Source organism: Apodemus sylvaticus, chromosome 7, assembly GCF_947179515.1.
Source record: "Apodemus sylvaticus chromosome 7, mApoSyl1.1, whole genome shotgun sequence".
Lineage (NCBI taxonomy): Eukaryota > Metazoa > Chordata > Mammalia > Rodentia > Muridae > Apodemus > Apodemus sylvaticus.
Genome location: NC_067478.1, coordinates 60,607,430 through 60,623,926, shown reverse-complemented (window position 1 = coordinate 60,623,926; position 16,497 = coordinate 60,607,430). Strand labels below are relative to the sequence as shown.

At 39.0% G+C, this 16,497-nt stretch overlaps 1 pseudogene; it reads right to left on the bottom strand.

The window, feature by feature from the left end:
- Window positions 1-9,391: 9,391 nt before the first annotated feature.
- LOC127689712 (60S ribosomal protein L12-like) lies at window positions 9,392-15,343 on the bottom strand (annotated as a pseudogene).
- Window positions 15,344-16,497: the final 1,154 nt, after the last annotated feature.

Below are 16,497 nucleotides of genomic sequence, written 5' to 3'. Positions count from 1 at the left end.
AATATGGTGGGGAACAAAGGTGGGAACCAGGTATGCGGAGAGTGGGGGTTGGGGTGAGGGCTAGGAGAGAGAAGGGAAATCAATGTTGAGTGGTATCTCTGAGATAAGCATCTTTTAATCTTACTATGTGTTTTTAATGTCAGTCAACATTGAGAACCAGTGACTTAGCACCTGCATCTTCCCTTACAAAAGCCCAAGCCCTGGTTAATAGTCAAGTTCAAATGGAAAGATATCTAACGTTACTCCCATAGTATTCATTGCTCAATGTCTATTCTAGAATAAATATAAAAACTGCCTCTGAGAACTCAGACACCCTGACCTATTGCTGACACCCCAGTCTCACACATAACCCTAGACTAGGTGAATTGATTCTTTCTTATCTTAAATCATCAGACCCCATCTGCAGTGACTCATGAGTCTGTACAATTTGCTGTGAACAGTCTCTTGAAATTTATTCTCAACTCCTTTCTCTACACCACCCCAATTTTTCCTTAACCTACTGCCTCAATTCCATATGGATTATAGACCTATTTAGAGCTGTTATAGAGCTGATTATAGAGCTATTAACTGACCTTTAGGTGAACATCTGTTGGAAAGATCAGCTAATCTGACTCCTCAGGGCCCTCTTCTTCCAGGTAACCAGGCCAGCTCCGAGCTACATACATGTTGATACTAGCCTGTTGGGTATGTAGACAGAAGGATAGCCTCTGTTTCCTCAGATGCAACCTACCTTAAACAAACAAACATGTTCTCTCCCTGACCTGTATGTAGCTTATCAAGTAGATTAGTCCAGTGAGTCCCAGGAATTCTTCTATTTCTACCTCCTCAGCATTAAAATTGTAAGTGTGCCCCACCACACATAGATTTGGTGACCAAACTCATTCTTGCAGGCCAAATTCTTTACCAACTGGGATATAGCTGTGGCTCTTTAAGTTTCAAGTTTAACCCCAAATCCTGTTTGATTTTGTTTGGTGTCCATGGATTGTATAGACAAATTGGTGGCAGGGGGATTATATAACATACAAAGTACCCTCAAAGACCATATACTCTTCTATTTAGGTCTTTGAAATTATATACATTCAATGTATCCCTTAAGAATTTATTTTTTCCTAGTTCACAGACTCTTAATATATGACTTTGGTATATTGTTTCTTGTCAGTAAATTTAATATAATTTCCTATTTATTCAAATAGTACCTCTGTTTATTCTTTGGGGCTTTCAAATATAGAATCCTATAATCTTTATTTCTTCTTTGCCCATCATTATGCTTTTGTTTCTGTTTTCTTACAGGATTAATTAAGATCTCTAATATCCAATAAAATTAAATAGAAGTGCTAAAATGAGGTTATGGGATATATGTAGCATGAAATTGAAAAGAAAGATTATGTGTGGAGAGAAAAAGGACTAACAAGAAAAGGAAAAGAGAGACAAAGAAAGGCAGTGAAAAGGTAGAGGAGAGAGGGGAGGAGAGAAGAGAATTTGAGGAAGTAGGGGAGGAGAGGAGAAGAAAGGAATGAAAAGAAGAAGAAAGAGGTAGAGCAGGCAGGGGAGAAGTGTAGAGAGGTAGAGGAGGGAGGAGAGAAGAGGTCAAATGTGTCATGTTATTTGCAGGGGTTTTTTTTGTTCTCCTCCAATCAATTATGGCTAGTCCCCTTAAGTTCCTCATGGATAACTTGCACGCTACCCCTAATGTCTCACTCATTCTGTATCTATCACTTTTGTCCCCTAACATTGCAATTCTTCCCTCTTGGCATGCTAAACTTCCCCTGCCTCAAGAACATTGAAGTTGGTTGGTGACTACACTCAATGATATATTATGCCCATGGAACAATTGCATGGCAGGTGTTGGCTTTGGGCAATATTCCAAGTTTCTACTATCTTTCTGTTGCTTCTACTGCCTTCAAGAGTATATGGCCAGAAAAAACCAGAAATCCCAATATAGAAAGCTTTAAATCTGACCTAGAAGTGGAAACCAAGCCTCGGTGACCAAATGTAAACTATTCAACCTCCATCAGACTTATCATTTTGCTAATTTATATTATGGCATCAATAATTCACCAGGGCTCCTAATGTATAGATAATGTCTTCATTCATGAATAAATGTTGAGTCATATGGAAGGCTCTCTCTTCTTCCACTATGGGAATGAGCATATGTTTATGTCCCTTAATCTGTGATTACATAAAGTTGATGCTTTCTTTAATGTAAATCAGGTTTGGCTTGATGAAAGGAATCTTATTCAGGCACGATGTGTTCTGGTTTTGATGGATTTCTTGATTTGGTTGGCTGATTTTCTTTGGAAATTCTGCTCAATGCGTCAATGTTTATGAATGAGATGTCATGGGATTTACTTCTCCAGAGTTGCCCTTGTCGAGATTGGTAGCAAGGTTAAGCAGTTGTTTTTTGTTTTCTATACCCTTTATTAAATTTGTTCTTTTACAATTTCATACGTCTACCCAAAGTATTCTGATTACTGTCACCCAAGCCTCCCTCTTAGTCATTTCATTTTCTGTCATCTTTACAAACCCTGCTCCCACATTCCTGTCTGTGTTTTGTTTTGTGACCCACTAAATTTAACTAGGGTCATCCGGGTAGCCAGTGATTTAGAATTCTCTGTTGGAGTATAATGGGTCCATAAGCACGTATGCAACTAACGACAGTATCTTCCCCTACCCAAGAATTCACTGAGAGCCAGTACTCACTTGGGGAGAAATAGGGCCAATCCATGATTGACGATTGACAAGGCCGGTCTTGGAATAGGTCTATAGGAGGCAACGACTGCTGCCACAGTTCGATTCTGGACTGGCTGTGCCATGTCCAGAAGAACATTTCTTAGTACTTCTCCTCATGTTCTGACCCTTACATTCTCCCCATCCCATCTTCTGAAATATTCCCTGAGCCTTGAAGGTGGTGGTATGAAAGTCCTCTTTAGGATAAGCACTCTATGACTGTGCAACATCCTTAATCCCTTAATTTATGCTCTGCTTTTGTTTCTGCTTTAGACTTCACCTGTGAATAAGTTCATGCAATAGTTTTCTTTCTGGGCCTGGGTTCTTTTACACAGCAAACTGGTTTCTAGATTGTGGCAAGCTAGTAAGATATCTTTCATGTTTAAGGTTGAATAATAATGCATTATAAACCTGTACCACATTTTCTTCACCCAGTCATCTCTGGATAAATGTTAAGACTCTGTCTACATCTTGGCTACTGCAAATTATGGTGCAGAGGAGTTCAGTGCAAAGAAGAGGCTTTCTGTGTCATATTGGTTGGTGTAGCTCTATTTTCTTTAGAAACACTGGTACTGTTTCCCAGAAGGCTGCACACATATTATTTCTGCTCTCTTCTTTAACAATCCACCAATGCATCTATGTGCTTTATTTCTTATAACAGCCATTCTAGGGGTGTTAAGTCATCTCAGGATGGTCTCTAGTACCTGATGATTAGTCATCTGCTTTCTATTCGGAGTTTTTGGCTGCTTTTTGATCAAGTATATTTTTTTTATTTTTAATTATATTTTACTGTTGAATTGTAAGATTTCATTATAAAATGTGGTACATTAATCCCTTATGACATGTGTACTTTATATGCACTTTCCATATGTCTGTGCATTGTCTTTTCATTATACTTTGGGTTTTTTGTTGTTGTTGTTGTTGTTGTTGTTGTTATTTTTGATTTTGCTGCACAGAAGTTTCTTGGTTTGCTAGGTTATTCCATTTACCTATTTTCCCTTTTATTGATTGAGATTTGATGGGCTTAAGCCTTACGCTTCTAACTTTTAATTTATTTTGTGCACCCCCGTACTGCCTCACATAGAATACAGCCATATTCTTCCTGTGAGACCATCCAGCTTTCCAGCTCCACATATTGGCCTTGCTTTTCTCCATGGACTATCTTCGGGGCACTTAATAAACAGTAGTTTTACCATGTGGGATCAGAACTGGTTTTAGGCTCTCTCTTCTTTTTTTTTTTAATTTTATTCAATATATTTTTCATTTACATTTAAAATGATTTCCCCTTTTCTGGTTCCCCACTCCCCGAAAGTCACATAAGCCCCGTTTCCTCCCTCTGTTCTCGCACCCATCCCTTCCCACTTCCCTGTTCTGGTTTTGTCTTATACTGCTACACTGGATCTTTCCAGAACTAGGGGCCACTCCTCCATTCTTCTTGTACCTCGTTTGAAGTGTGGATTATGTTTTGCATATTCCAGTTTTCTAAGCTAATATCCACTTATTAGTAAGTGCATACCATGATTGATCTTCTGAGACTGGGTTACCTCACTTAGTATGATGTTCTCCAGCTCCATCCATTTGCCTAAGAATTTCATGAATTCATTGTTTCTAATGGCTGAATAGTACTCCATTGTGTAGATATACCACATTTTTTTGCATCCATTCTTCTGTTGAGGGATACCTGTGTTCTTTCCAGCTTCTGGCTATTATAAATAGGGCTGCTATGAACATAGTGGAACATGTATCCTTATTATGTTCTGGGGAATCCTCTGGGTATATGCCCAGGAGTGGTATAGCAGGATCTTTCGGAAGTGACATGCCCAGTTTCCTGAGGAACCGCCAGACTGATTTCCAGAGTGGTTGTACTAATTTGCAACCCCACCAGCAGTGGAGGAGTGTTCCTCTTTCTCCACATCCTCGCCAACATCTGCTGTCTCCTGAGTTTTTAATCTTAGCCATTCTGACTGGTATAAGGTGAAATCTCAGGGTTGTTTTGATTTGCATTTCCCTAATGACTAGTGAAGTTGAGCATTTTTTAAGATGTTTCTCCGCCATCCGAAGTTCTTCAGGTGAAAATTCTTTGTTTAACTCTGTACCACATTTTTTAATAGGGTTATTTGGTTTTCTGGGGTCTAACTTCTTGAGTTGTTTGTATATATTGGATATTAGCCCTCTATCTGATGTAGGGTTGGTGAAGATATTTTCCCAAATTGTTGGTTGCCGATTTGTCCTCTTGATGGTGTTCTTTGCTTTACAGAAACTTTGTAATTTTATGAGGTCCCATTTGTCAGTTCTTGATCTTAGAGCATAAGCTATTGGTGTTCTGTTCAGGAACTTCCCCCCTGTACCGATGTCCTCAAGGGTCTTCCCCAGTTTCTTTTCTATTAGCTTCAGAGTGTCTGGCTTTATATGGAGTTCCTTGATCCATTTGGAGTTGAGCTTAGTATGAGGAGACAAGGATGGATCAATTCGCATTCTTCTGCATGCTGACCTCCAGTTGAACCAGCACCATTTGTTGAAAAGGCTTTTTTCCATTGGATGTTTTCAGCCCCTTTGTCCAGGATCAAGTGGCCAAAGGTGTGTGGGTTCATTTCTGGATCTTCAATCCTGTTCCATTGATCCACCTGCCTATCACTGTACCAATACCATGCAGTTTTTAACACTATTGCTCGGTAATATTGCTTGAGGTCAGGGATACTGATTCCCCCAGAATTTCTTTTGTTGTTGAGAATAGTTTTAGCTATCCTGGGTTTTTTGTTATTCCAGATGAATTTGATAATTGCTCTTTCTAACTCTGTGAAGAATTGAGTTGGGCTTTTGATGGGTATTGCGTTGAATCTGTATATTGCTTTTAGCAAAGTGGCCATTTTAACTATATTAATCCTGCCGATCCATGAGCATGGGAGGTTTTTCCATTTTTTGAGGTCTTCCTCTATTTCCTTCTTCAGAGTCTTGAAGTTCTTGTCATTTAGATCTTTCACATGTTTGGTAAGAGTCACCCCAAGGTACTTTATACTGTTTGTGACTATTGTGAAGGGTGTCATTTCCCTAATTTCTTTCTCAGCCTGATTATCCTTTGAGTATAGGAAGGCTACTGATAAAATACTCAATAAAATTCTTGCCAACCGAATCCAAGAACACATAAAAACGATCATCCACCATGATCAAGTAGGCTTTATCCCAGGGATGCAGGGTTGGTTCAATATATGGAAATCCATCAATGTAATCCACTACATAAACAAACTCAAAGAAAAAAAACACATGGTCATTTCATTCGATGCTGAAAAAGCACTTGACAAAATTCAGCATCCTTTCATGCTTAAAGTCTTGGAAAGAACAGGAATTCAAGGCCCATACCTAAACATAGTAAAAGCAATATACAGCAAACTGGTAACCACCATCAAACTAAATGGAGAGAAACTTGAAGCAATCCCACTAAAATCAGGGACTAGACAGGGCTGCCCACTTTCTCCTTATCTTTTCAATATTGTACTTGAGGTACTAGCTCGGGCAATTAGACAACATAAAGAGGTCGAAGGGATACAAATTGGAAAGGAAGAAGTCAAACTATCATTATTTGCAGATGACATGATAGTCTACCTAAGTGACCCAAAAAACTCCACTAGAGAACTCCTACAGCTGATAAACAACTTCAGCAAAGTGGCAGGTTATAAAATCTTCTTTTTTTATTCGATATATTTGTTATTTACATTTCAAATTATTTCCCCTTTTCTGCCCCCCCACTCCCCGAAAATCCCATAAGCCCCCTTCCCTCCCCCTGTTCACCCACCCACCCCTTCCCACTTCCCTGTTCTGGTTTTGCCCTATACTGCTACACTGAGTCTTTCCAGAACCAGGGGCCATTCCTCTGTTCTACTTGTATCTTATTTGATGTGTGGATTAGGTTTTGGGTATTCCAATTTTCTAGGCTAATATCCACTTATTAGTGAGTGCATACCAAGATTGATCTTTTGAGACTGGGTTACCTCACTTAGGATGATGTTCTCCAGTTCCATCCATTTGTCTAAGAATTTCATGAATTCATTGTTTCTAATGGCTGAATAGTACTCCATTGTGTAGATATATCACATTTTTTGCATCCATTCTTCAGTTGAGGGATACCTGGGTTCTTTCCAGGTTGTGGCTATTATAAATAGGGCTGCTATGAACATAGTGAAGCATGTATCTTTATTACATGCTGGGGAATCCTCTGGGTATATGCCCAGGAGTGGTATAGCAGGATTCTCCGGAAGTGATGTGCCAAGTTGTCTGAGGAACTGCCAGACTGATTTCCAGAGTGGTTATACCAATTTGCAACCCCACCAGCAGTGTTCCTCTTTCTCCACATCCTCTCCAACACCTGCTGTCTCCTGAATTTTTAATCTTAGCCATTCTGACTGGTGCAAGGTGAAATCTCAGGGTTGTTTTGATTTGCATTTCCCTAATGACTAATGAAGTTGAGCTTTTTTTAAGATGCTTCTCAGCCATCTGAAGTTCTTCAGGTGAAAATTCTTTGTTTAGCTCTGTACCCCATTTTTAATAGGGTTATTTGGTTTTCTGGGGGTCTAACTTCTTGAGTTCTTTGTATATATTAGATATTAGCCCTCTGTCGGATTTAGGGTTGGTGAAGATCCTTTCCCAATCTGTTGGTTGGAGTTTTGTCCTTTTGACGGTGTCCTTTGCCCTACAGAAACTTTGTATTTTTATGAGGTCCCATTTGTCAATTCTTGATCTTAGAGCATAAGCTATTGGTGTTCTATTCAGCAACTTTTCCCCTGTGCCCATGTCCTCAAGGGTCTTCCCCAGTTTCTTTTCTATTAGTTTCGGTGTGTCTGGTTTTACATGGAGGTCCTATTTAGGTGTTTCTAAGTTACATACAAATTCCAACATGTTCACATGTGGTAGTTCCCACATCTGGTCTTTGTGGGCCTGCTTTGACCGCTTGTCTCAGCTCATCCCAAAGCAGTGCTTCTTTTTCTTGTGATTCTGCTAATCTGGGGTTTGATCACTTTTTTTTCCAGAAAAAAATATATGTATGTATGTATGTATGTATGTATGTGTATATGTATATGTATATGTATATGTATATATGTATATATGTATATATGTATATATATATAGTGAGATGCCTTTGAGGCTAAGTACAAAAATCCTATCAGCCACAGGGAGTCTTCTCTTAGCTGCCAATAGCCTAAGTACCTTTCAAATAAAATCCACAACTTAACAGGTTTTAGCCATCTTTACAGTGTTCAGTTGGACTGTAAATACACATCATGGATGGATCTTCACTGTTCTGCAACTCTTCTTGCCGATGTTTGTGGGTGGGCTGGGTTTACTTTCACATACCCCCCATTAAAGATGTCACTCCTGATGATTTAGATTTACATAGGCATATCGTTAATTCCTCCACATAGAGAATGGGTTATTAAACTTGGGCTCTTGAAGTTTTAAATACTCCCAGGTTAGAGTGTCCTTGGTGCTATGATTGTCTATATGGATTCATACCCCCTTTTAGACTTTGCCCTCATTTGCAATGGTCTCCAGAAGAGTTTTAAAAACAAGTGTTTAAGTCACCATTGTTATTGCTTTGTAAGGGTAGGTCTAGTGTATACATCTAGATCCTGTATCAACAGAAGCATAATGTGGATTTGAAGAATGTTTTTGAGAGAACTTGCAAGATTTAGAAGATGATCTGGATTTGTGTGCTATGGAGAAGAGACAAAATATGATAAAAATAAGAAGGACATTTCATCAGCTTTTGTCTTGAGCAACTGAATGACTGGTGGCACCAATGTCTAGATGAGAAAGACTCAGGAAGGAGGCTTAGGAGAACAGAGGAAGAGAATTATTTATATAGATTGAGTTGTAGTATCTGTTAGGCCATCAGCTGATAATAGATGCAGTTTTATATAAAAGTGAGGAAGGGGAGAGAATTAAGATAGCAATATTGGGAGATAACTGATGAGGTAGGAGAACATTCCTAATACTTCAATAAAAAAACATTTCCTGTGAAAGCTTTGAGAATTAGTCACCAGGTTTAAGCAGTATCAAGGGCTTGAGAAGAGGTCAGAGGATACTAGCTCACAAAAAACAAGAGTTGATGAAGAGGAGATGATAATTGTAGTTCATCCTTACAGAGTTTTTCCACAAATATATGTTACAAAGAGGGAGACTTTGTACTGAAAGGGGTTTTTGTTTTACTATTATAAATGTGAAATAACTTTCATTTTTGTCAAATTCCAAATATACACCAAATTAAATATTTAGGAGGCAGGCACTAAAGCAGTATCTTTGAGGTAATGAGTAGGCATGTGTCTGGACTGGGTACTTGCAGTGTGGGTATATGGAAGAGGGTATCATTGATTGATGTCCTAAAGAAGGGCTTGGGCAAATGAGTATAAGGTCACTTATAAAAATTGAGAAGACTGATTAAGGAAATGTGTAAGATTTGCAAACATTTCAAGTGCAATTAGTCAGCTGGTCTTTGCCCTATCCCTGCTCAGTTTCTCAAGTGCAGATGTTAAGATTGGTGGGTGCTGTTAAGCAGATAAGAACTTCCTTCCTTCTTTCCTTCCTTCCTTCCTTCCTTCCTTCCTTCCTTCCTTCCTTCCTTCCTTCCTTTCTCAGATAATCTATTATTGAAATATTTTTCTCATGTTGCTTCTTAAGTAGCTAAGCATTCCACTGTACCACTGTTGCTGTCATCTATAATGTCATGAAGGTGGTGGCTACCCACATTGCAGTCCAGTACTGTATAGTATCCAGGATCTCCTTAACAGTTCTAGAAAGTTCACTGGATAAAGATCAGTGTTGTCTCTGCTGGGCAATGTCAACAATCTTATTTAAAGTGACATTTCCATTGTGTTTAATGTTCTTCTGTTTCTTTCTGTCTCTTGGCAGTTCCTTAAGGGCTTTGGTAGTCAGGCAGAAACAGAGGGTACTACCTCAACCTGGGTCTGCCTCTTCTGGATGGTGAGTTTCACTGAAATCCTCAGACCTTTCTGGTCATAGGTTGCCTTGGCAATGTGATCACTAATGACATTTTTTGAGATAGACCTAGGGGACTGCTTTTGGGGCCTAAGGCAGATGTGCTACCAACACTGGCCCTGGTTCACCTCAAGCATATAACTTGGATCTCATTGGCAGTAAACTTGGATAGGATGGTTGAGGTGGCTGGTTCCAGACAGACCCTGATTTTGGACTACAGAAGAAAGTTACACTATAGCCTCCTGGAAGCCAAAGCCAAAAAGTCAGTAAAGGATTTTCTAAGTGAACAAATGACAAGAGAGATGGCCAAGAAGGAGGTGGGGATATTGCAAGTGTGACAGCTCATGGCATTAAGAAGGTGAGGTTATACAAGAAAGAATGAATGAATGATGAAAACAGATCAGAAGGCAGGAGAATCAGGGCCCTACATAGCATCTGGAGTGGGTGTGTAGGATGAACTGAGATGGAAGACAGAGGAAGGGGTATGAGGCTGGGAGTTATTGGCAATGATCAGTCTAGGATTTGAACACAGAAAGTGTTTTCTGAGAAGAGATGGATCAGATAACAGGAATTGAGATCGTGAGTATTTAATGGTGATTACAGAATGGTAGAAAGCTGATAAGCCTGGAGCTCAGGCAGGAGATCACTACAATTGAGTTATAGTAAGTTTCCATCTGATGGCATGTGTGTGTGTATGTGTTTGTGTGTGCATGTGTGTGTGTTTGTGTGTATGCGTGTGTGTGTGCGTGTGTGTGTGTGTGTGTGTGTGTGTGTGTGTGTGTATGCAGGTAACTCAGAGGCTAGAATAAAGTGTCATATCCCATGGAGCTGAATTTAACAGGCAGTGAGTGTTGGGAACCAGACTGAGGTACTTTGGAAGAGTGGTATTCTCTAAACTACTGAGCCACCTCTCTAGCCCTACACAGTATACTTTTTACTATACCATATGGCCTCATCTGTATGTGAAGTCTAAAGGATGAACTCATAATAAAGAAGTAATGAGACGGACTGTGGAGACAGGATCTGGAATGAATGGGGAATGGATAGATGATGTTGACCAAAGGATACAACATTTAATAAGTTGAAGAGAACCATTCTGCAACATGATGATTATAGTTAATGGTGATGTGGTATGTTCTGGAAAATTGCTAAGAGTAGGTTTTAATTATGCTCACTGTAAAAAAATATTAAAATAAGATTAATACATGTTAATTAGCTTGCTTCAGCAACTCCATTATATATACATATTCCAAAACTTTATAATATAGATCAGTTGAATTATTTTATCAGTTGAATTAATTAATTACTACTGTCTTGAGAATGGTCTCACTATGTAACCCTTGATAGCTTGGAAATAACTGGCCCATTCTAGACTCTAATTCCCAGAGTTCCACTTGCCTCTGCCTCCCAAGTGCTGAGAAGCCAACTAATTGATTTGTAAAATAATTTGGAGGCAATAAATTTCTATGTTTAGGCCAGAATGAAATTAATAATGTTGGGTTTAATAGTGTGGTAGCTGGAGAAAGCAAAGTGAGGCAGGACATTCAAGATCAGGCAGTGAAGGAGACAGAAAACTGAAAGCCAGTGATAATGTAATATAATAAGTAGGCCAAGGAGACTCCACAACCTTCTGTGATAGTCCGCCAGGAGAGAGTGATCTTCCAGCAGTGCTTTCACTTCTGAGCTCAGAGATGAGATCTCCACCTTCTCTCTGGAGGGGACCAGCTAGGAGCACACAGGGCCTAAGATCAGTGGAGCAGCTGGGACAGAAGTCTTCCCACTGCCATTTGCACCAGTGAGCTTAGAGACTCCATAGCCTTCTGTGATCAGTGGAGCAGCTGGGACTAAAGTCTTCCCACTACCATTTGCAACAGGGAACCCTTAAACTCCAGAGTCTTCTGTGCATAGCCTGCCAGGAGAGAGAGATCTCCCAGCAGTGCTTTCTCTTTTGAGCTCAGAGGAGTAAGGAGACAGGCTTACAGGCCCACAGGAGGAATAAACTCAAGCCATAGACAAGAATACCAAGTAGCACCAGAGGCAAAAGGCAAGCACAATAACCCTACCAACAGAAACCAAGGCCACATGGCAACATCAGAACCCAGTTCTCCCACCGCAGCAAGTCCCAGATACCCCAACACACCAGAAAAGCAAGAGCTAGATTTAAAATCATATCTCATAATGCTGATAGAGGACTTCAAGAAAGACTTAATTAACTCCCTTAAAGAAATACAGGAGACCATCGGTCAACAGGTAAAAGCCCTTAAAGAGGAAACACAAAAATCCCTTAAAGAAATACAGGAGATCATGGGTCAACAGGCAGAAGCCATTAAAGAAGAAACACAAAAATCCCTTAAAGAATTACAGGAAAACACAAACAATCAAGTTAAGGAACTGAACAAAACCATCCAGGATCTAAAAGTGGATGTAGAAACAATAAAGAAATCATAAAGTGAGAAATCTTTGGAGATAGAAAACCTTGGAAAGAATTCAGGAGTCATAGATGCAAGCATCAACAACAGAATACAAAAGATAGAAAAAAGAACCTCAGGTGCTGAACATACCATAGAAAACATTGACACAACAGTCAAATAAAATGCAAAATGCATAAAGCTGGTAACCCAGAACAGCCAGGAACTCCAAGACACAATGAGAAGACCAAGCCCAAAGATTATAGGTATAGACAAGAGCAAGGATTTACATCTTAAAGGCCCAGTTAATATCTTCATCAAAATTATAAAAGAAAACTTCCCTAACCTAGAGAAAGAGATGCCCATGAACATACAAGAAGCCTTCAGAACTCCAAACACACTGGACCAGAACAGAAAGTCCTCCCAGCATATAATAATCGAAACACCAAATTCACTAAACAAAGAAAGAATATTAAAAGCAGTAAGGGAAAAAGGGCAAGTAACTTATCAGAATCACACCAGACTTCTCATCAGAGACGATGAAAACTAGAAGATCCTGGGCAAACCTCATACAGACCCTAAGATAACACAAATGCCAGCCCAGGCTACTATACCCAGCAAAACTCTCAATCACCATAGATGGAGAAACCAAGATATTCCATGATAAAACCAAATTTATACAATATCTGTCCACAAATCCAGTCCTACAAAGGATAATTGATGGAAAATGCCAACACAAGGAGGGAAACTATACCCTAGAAAAAGTAAGAAAGTAATCTTCTTCCAACAAATCCAAAAGAAGATACCCACACAAACATAAAAAATAAAATCAAAAATAACAGGAAGCAACAACTATTCCCTAATATCTCTTAATAACAATGGGCTCAATTCCCCAATAAAAAGATATAGACTAACAAATATTTCTCATGTAAATCTTCAATTTTATCCAAAAATGTTTATAATCCCCCTTTTAATTAATTTAGTAATGTTTTTATGTCTACTATTTTATCTGCATTATTTTTCATGATAATCTTCAATTTTAATATGTCTTTCTATATACTTCCTCTATTTTATCAGAAATGTTTTCAATGTAAGTCTATGATTTTATCACAAATGTTTCTAATTCCACCTTCAATTAATTTAGAAAAAGCTTTTATATCTACCATTTTATGTAAAATTTTCCATGAAATAGTCAATTTTAACATGTTTGTCTATATATTTCTTGAATTTTACCAGAAATATTTTCCATGTAAATCTTTAATTTTATCTGAAAATGTTTATAATTCCACCTTCAATCAACTTAGAATTATCTTTATGCCTATCATTTTACCTATATAATTTCCATGATTTTAACATGTTTTTCTATTTATTTCTTCAATTTTATCAGAAATATTTTCCATGTAAATCTTCAAGTTTATCAAAAAATGTTTATAATTCCACTTTCAACCAACTTAAGAATACTTTTTTTTTAAATATTTATTTGTTATATGTAAGTACACTGTAGATGTCAGATCTCTTTATGGATGGTTGTGAGCCACCATGTGGATGCTGGGATTTGAACTCATGACCTTTGGAAGAGCAGTCAGTGCTCTTACCCGCTGAGCCATCTCTCCAGCCCCTTAAGAATACTTTTGTACCTACCATTATTATATCTATATAAAAATTTCCATGATAATCTTCAATTCTAACATGTTTTTCTACATTTTCTACAATTTTATCAGAAATATTTTCCATATAAATCTTCAATTCTATCCTAAAATGTTTCTATCCCATATTTCAATTAATTTGGCAATGTTTTATATGTCTACCACTTTACTCTTATACTTTCTATGAAAATTGTCAATTTTAGTGTGTTTATCTGAAATATTTTCCATGTAAATATTTAATTTTATCATAAAGTGTTTTTACTTCCCTTTACTTCACTTTTCAATAAATAAAAATAAAAGAAAGCAGAGGAGGTGGGCAGACTCTCATACCACCTGAATACCAAGACATTTATGGATAGAAAAGAAAGACCAACTTCTAGTAGGAATCTCTGGGAGAAGAAGATCAGGCATCAGCATCAAGGTGGACAGGCCATTTAAAGATGCATCTGCGAGCTCTTTTCATGCCAGACTTCGATCCACAGAGTAGATGTTAAATAAGGCTTTGTAACCAAGATTCCAAATGGTCCAGTTGAAGAGGATCCTGAGAATTCTAAGGCAGAAGGTGTGGTGCTCTATAGTCTAGTGCCTTTGCGGTTGCCCCTTAGAAGGAATATGAACAGTTTAGTTTACTAGTTCAGTCTACTAGATGATGGTTTGTTAGACAGGCTGCTGGATTGCAGTAGCAATAGGAGGTGAGTGAGGGGAAGATGGATGGAGTAGAAGCTGAGGTTTACCTCTAGGGATTCAGAGAGCTCTTTGAGTCCTCCTGACTTACTCTCTTTTAAAAAAAATCTTTATATTTTATGTGTACGGGTGTTTTGCCCTGCATTAAAGTCTGTGTCCCTTGTGGTTACCTGGTGGCTACATAGGCTAGAAAAGGGCATTGGGTACCCTTGAACTGGAGCTACAAATGGTTGTATCCACCATGTGGATGCTAGGAATCAAACCCTGCTACTCTGGAAAGAGCAGCCATTTAATCACTGAGCTATCTCTGTAGCCACAAATCTTCCTGACTCTTAATTCCAAGGACTACGTTTCTTGTTTTTCTCCTCTCCCATAGTATCTAGCAGAGTGTTGCACCTATAACAAGTGCTCAGTAAATAATGGCTGTGTAAGGAAATGATGTGCATGTCATGTCAAGGATTATATGGAATAGTGATTATGATAGATGGCTAATTATGTGGTGATAGTGACAAATGAATTGGAGCTGCAGACATCTGGCATCAAGTTCCTGCCTGGATATAGTCTAGCTTTGTGTCAAGCATGACATTTAACTATCTTCCTCACTGTAAGGGGAAGAGAACTACTGTCACTGCCTGGCAGGGATTTTGAGCATGCAACTCAAGAGTGTAGCTGAGGATACATTCAGTACTTAGCACTCATCACAGACCAAGTGCTGTATTCTCCCAGAGCCCATAATTCAGGGACTAAGTTATCTCCAATTTGTACTCAGTGCTCACCACATACTGAGTCCTATCTCCTCCCAACAACCTGTGATTGGAGAACTAAGTCATCTCTTCTTTACAGACATGAGGCCACCAGAGCTTGACTTCCTACCAAGATGTATCTGACCATGTCCCCTTTCCCTTTTTAGTCTCCCCCTGAAAGAGGTCTCCCTCAGTTTGTGGCTCCAGGAAACTTTTATTGAGCCCTTAGTGCTTGGCCATTTTCACCTGTCCCTTTCATATCTAAACCACTCCACCCACATTTGTATGAGCTACCACTCATGGACTTCTGTTTTGTGTAAACTATGGTTGCTAACTGGATGGTCATGTCCTGAAGGCATGTCAGCCCGTGGCCTCTTCCACTGAATTTACTATCCTGGACTCATAGGTGAGGATACTCTTTCACTCTGTTGTTGTAACAAGACAGTCTGACCAAATGTTAGGAAAGGGTTTGTTCTATCATACAGTTTATAGTCCATCATTGAGAGAAGTCAGGGCAAGAATACAAGCAGGAACTTGAAAGAGAAACCCCTCCTGCTGGCTGGCTTGCTCCCAGGTCCATTCTCAGCCAGCTTTTCTTGATAGAGCCCACCTATTGAGGTATAGTACTGCTCCCAGTGGGATGGACCCTCCCACATTAGTTGTCAACCAAAGAAATTTCACATGGACACACTCACAGGACAAAGTCAGTCTTGGAAATCTTCCAATTGTGACTGTTCTCAGGTGATTCTTAAGCCATGTTGGTAAAAACTAACCAGAAAAACACTATACATATTAAAGTCCTAATGTCTAATGCTGATGCCTGAGGCTTTAAAAAATCCTTCTTAATTCTCTGATTTTATGCATGCATGTGTGTGTGTGTGTGTGTGTGTGTGTGTGTGTGCATGCACTTATTGATGGAGGCCTCATCTGATGTTCCATGGTCACTATTGCTCTTGATTATTTGAGAAGAGCCTCTTACTGACTTGTGTTTTGGCCATTGGGCTAGTCTGTTGTCCTGGAGAACCATTATGATCCTCCTGTCTCTACCTTCCCAGCACTGGGATTACAGGTGTGTACCTCCACATCTAGCTTTTTACTAGATGTTGGGAAAATGACTCAGGTCTTCATGCATACTAGGCAAGCACTTCAATGGCTTACCAGCCCGGGCCTTAATAATTCTTGTCAGGTGCCTATGTGAATGTAGGATGCTTCATATCTAATCTTTGTACTGATTGGTGAGTATATATGTGCATCTTTGAATACAGGATTTACATAGTGCCCGAGTGGCTACATACACAATGG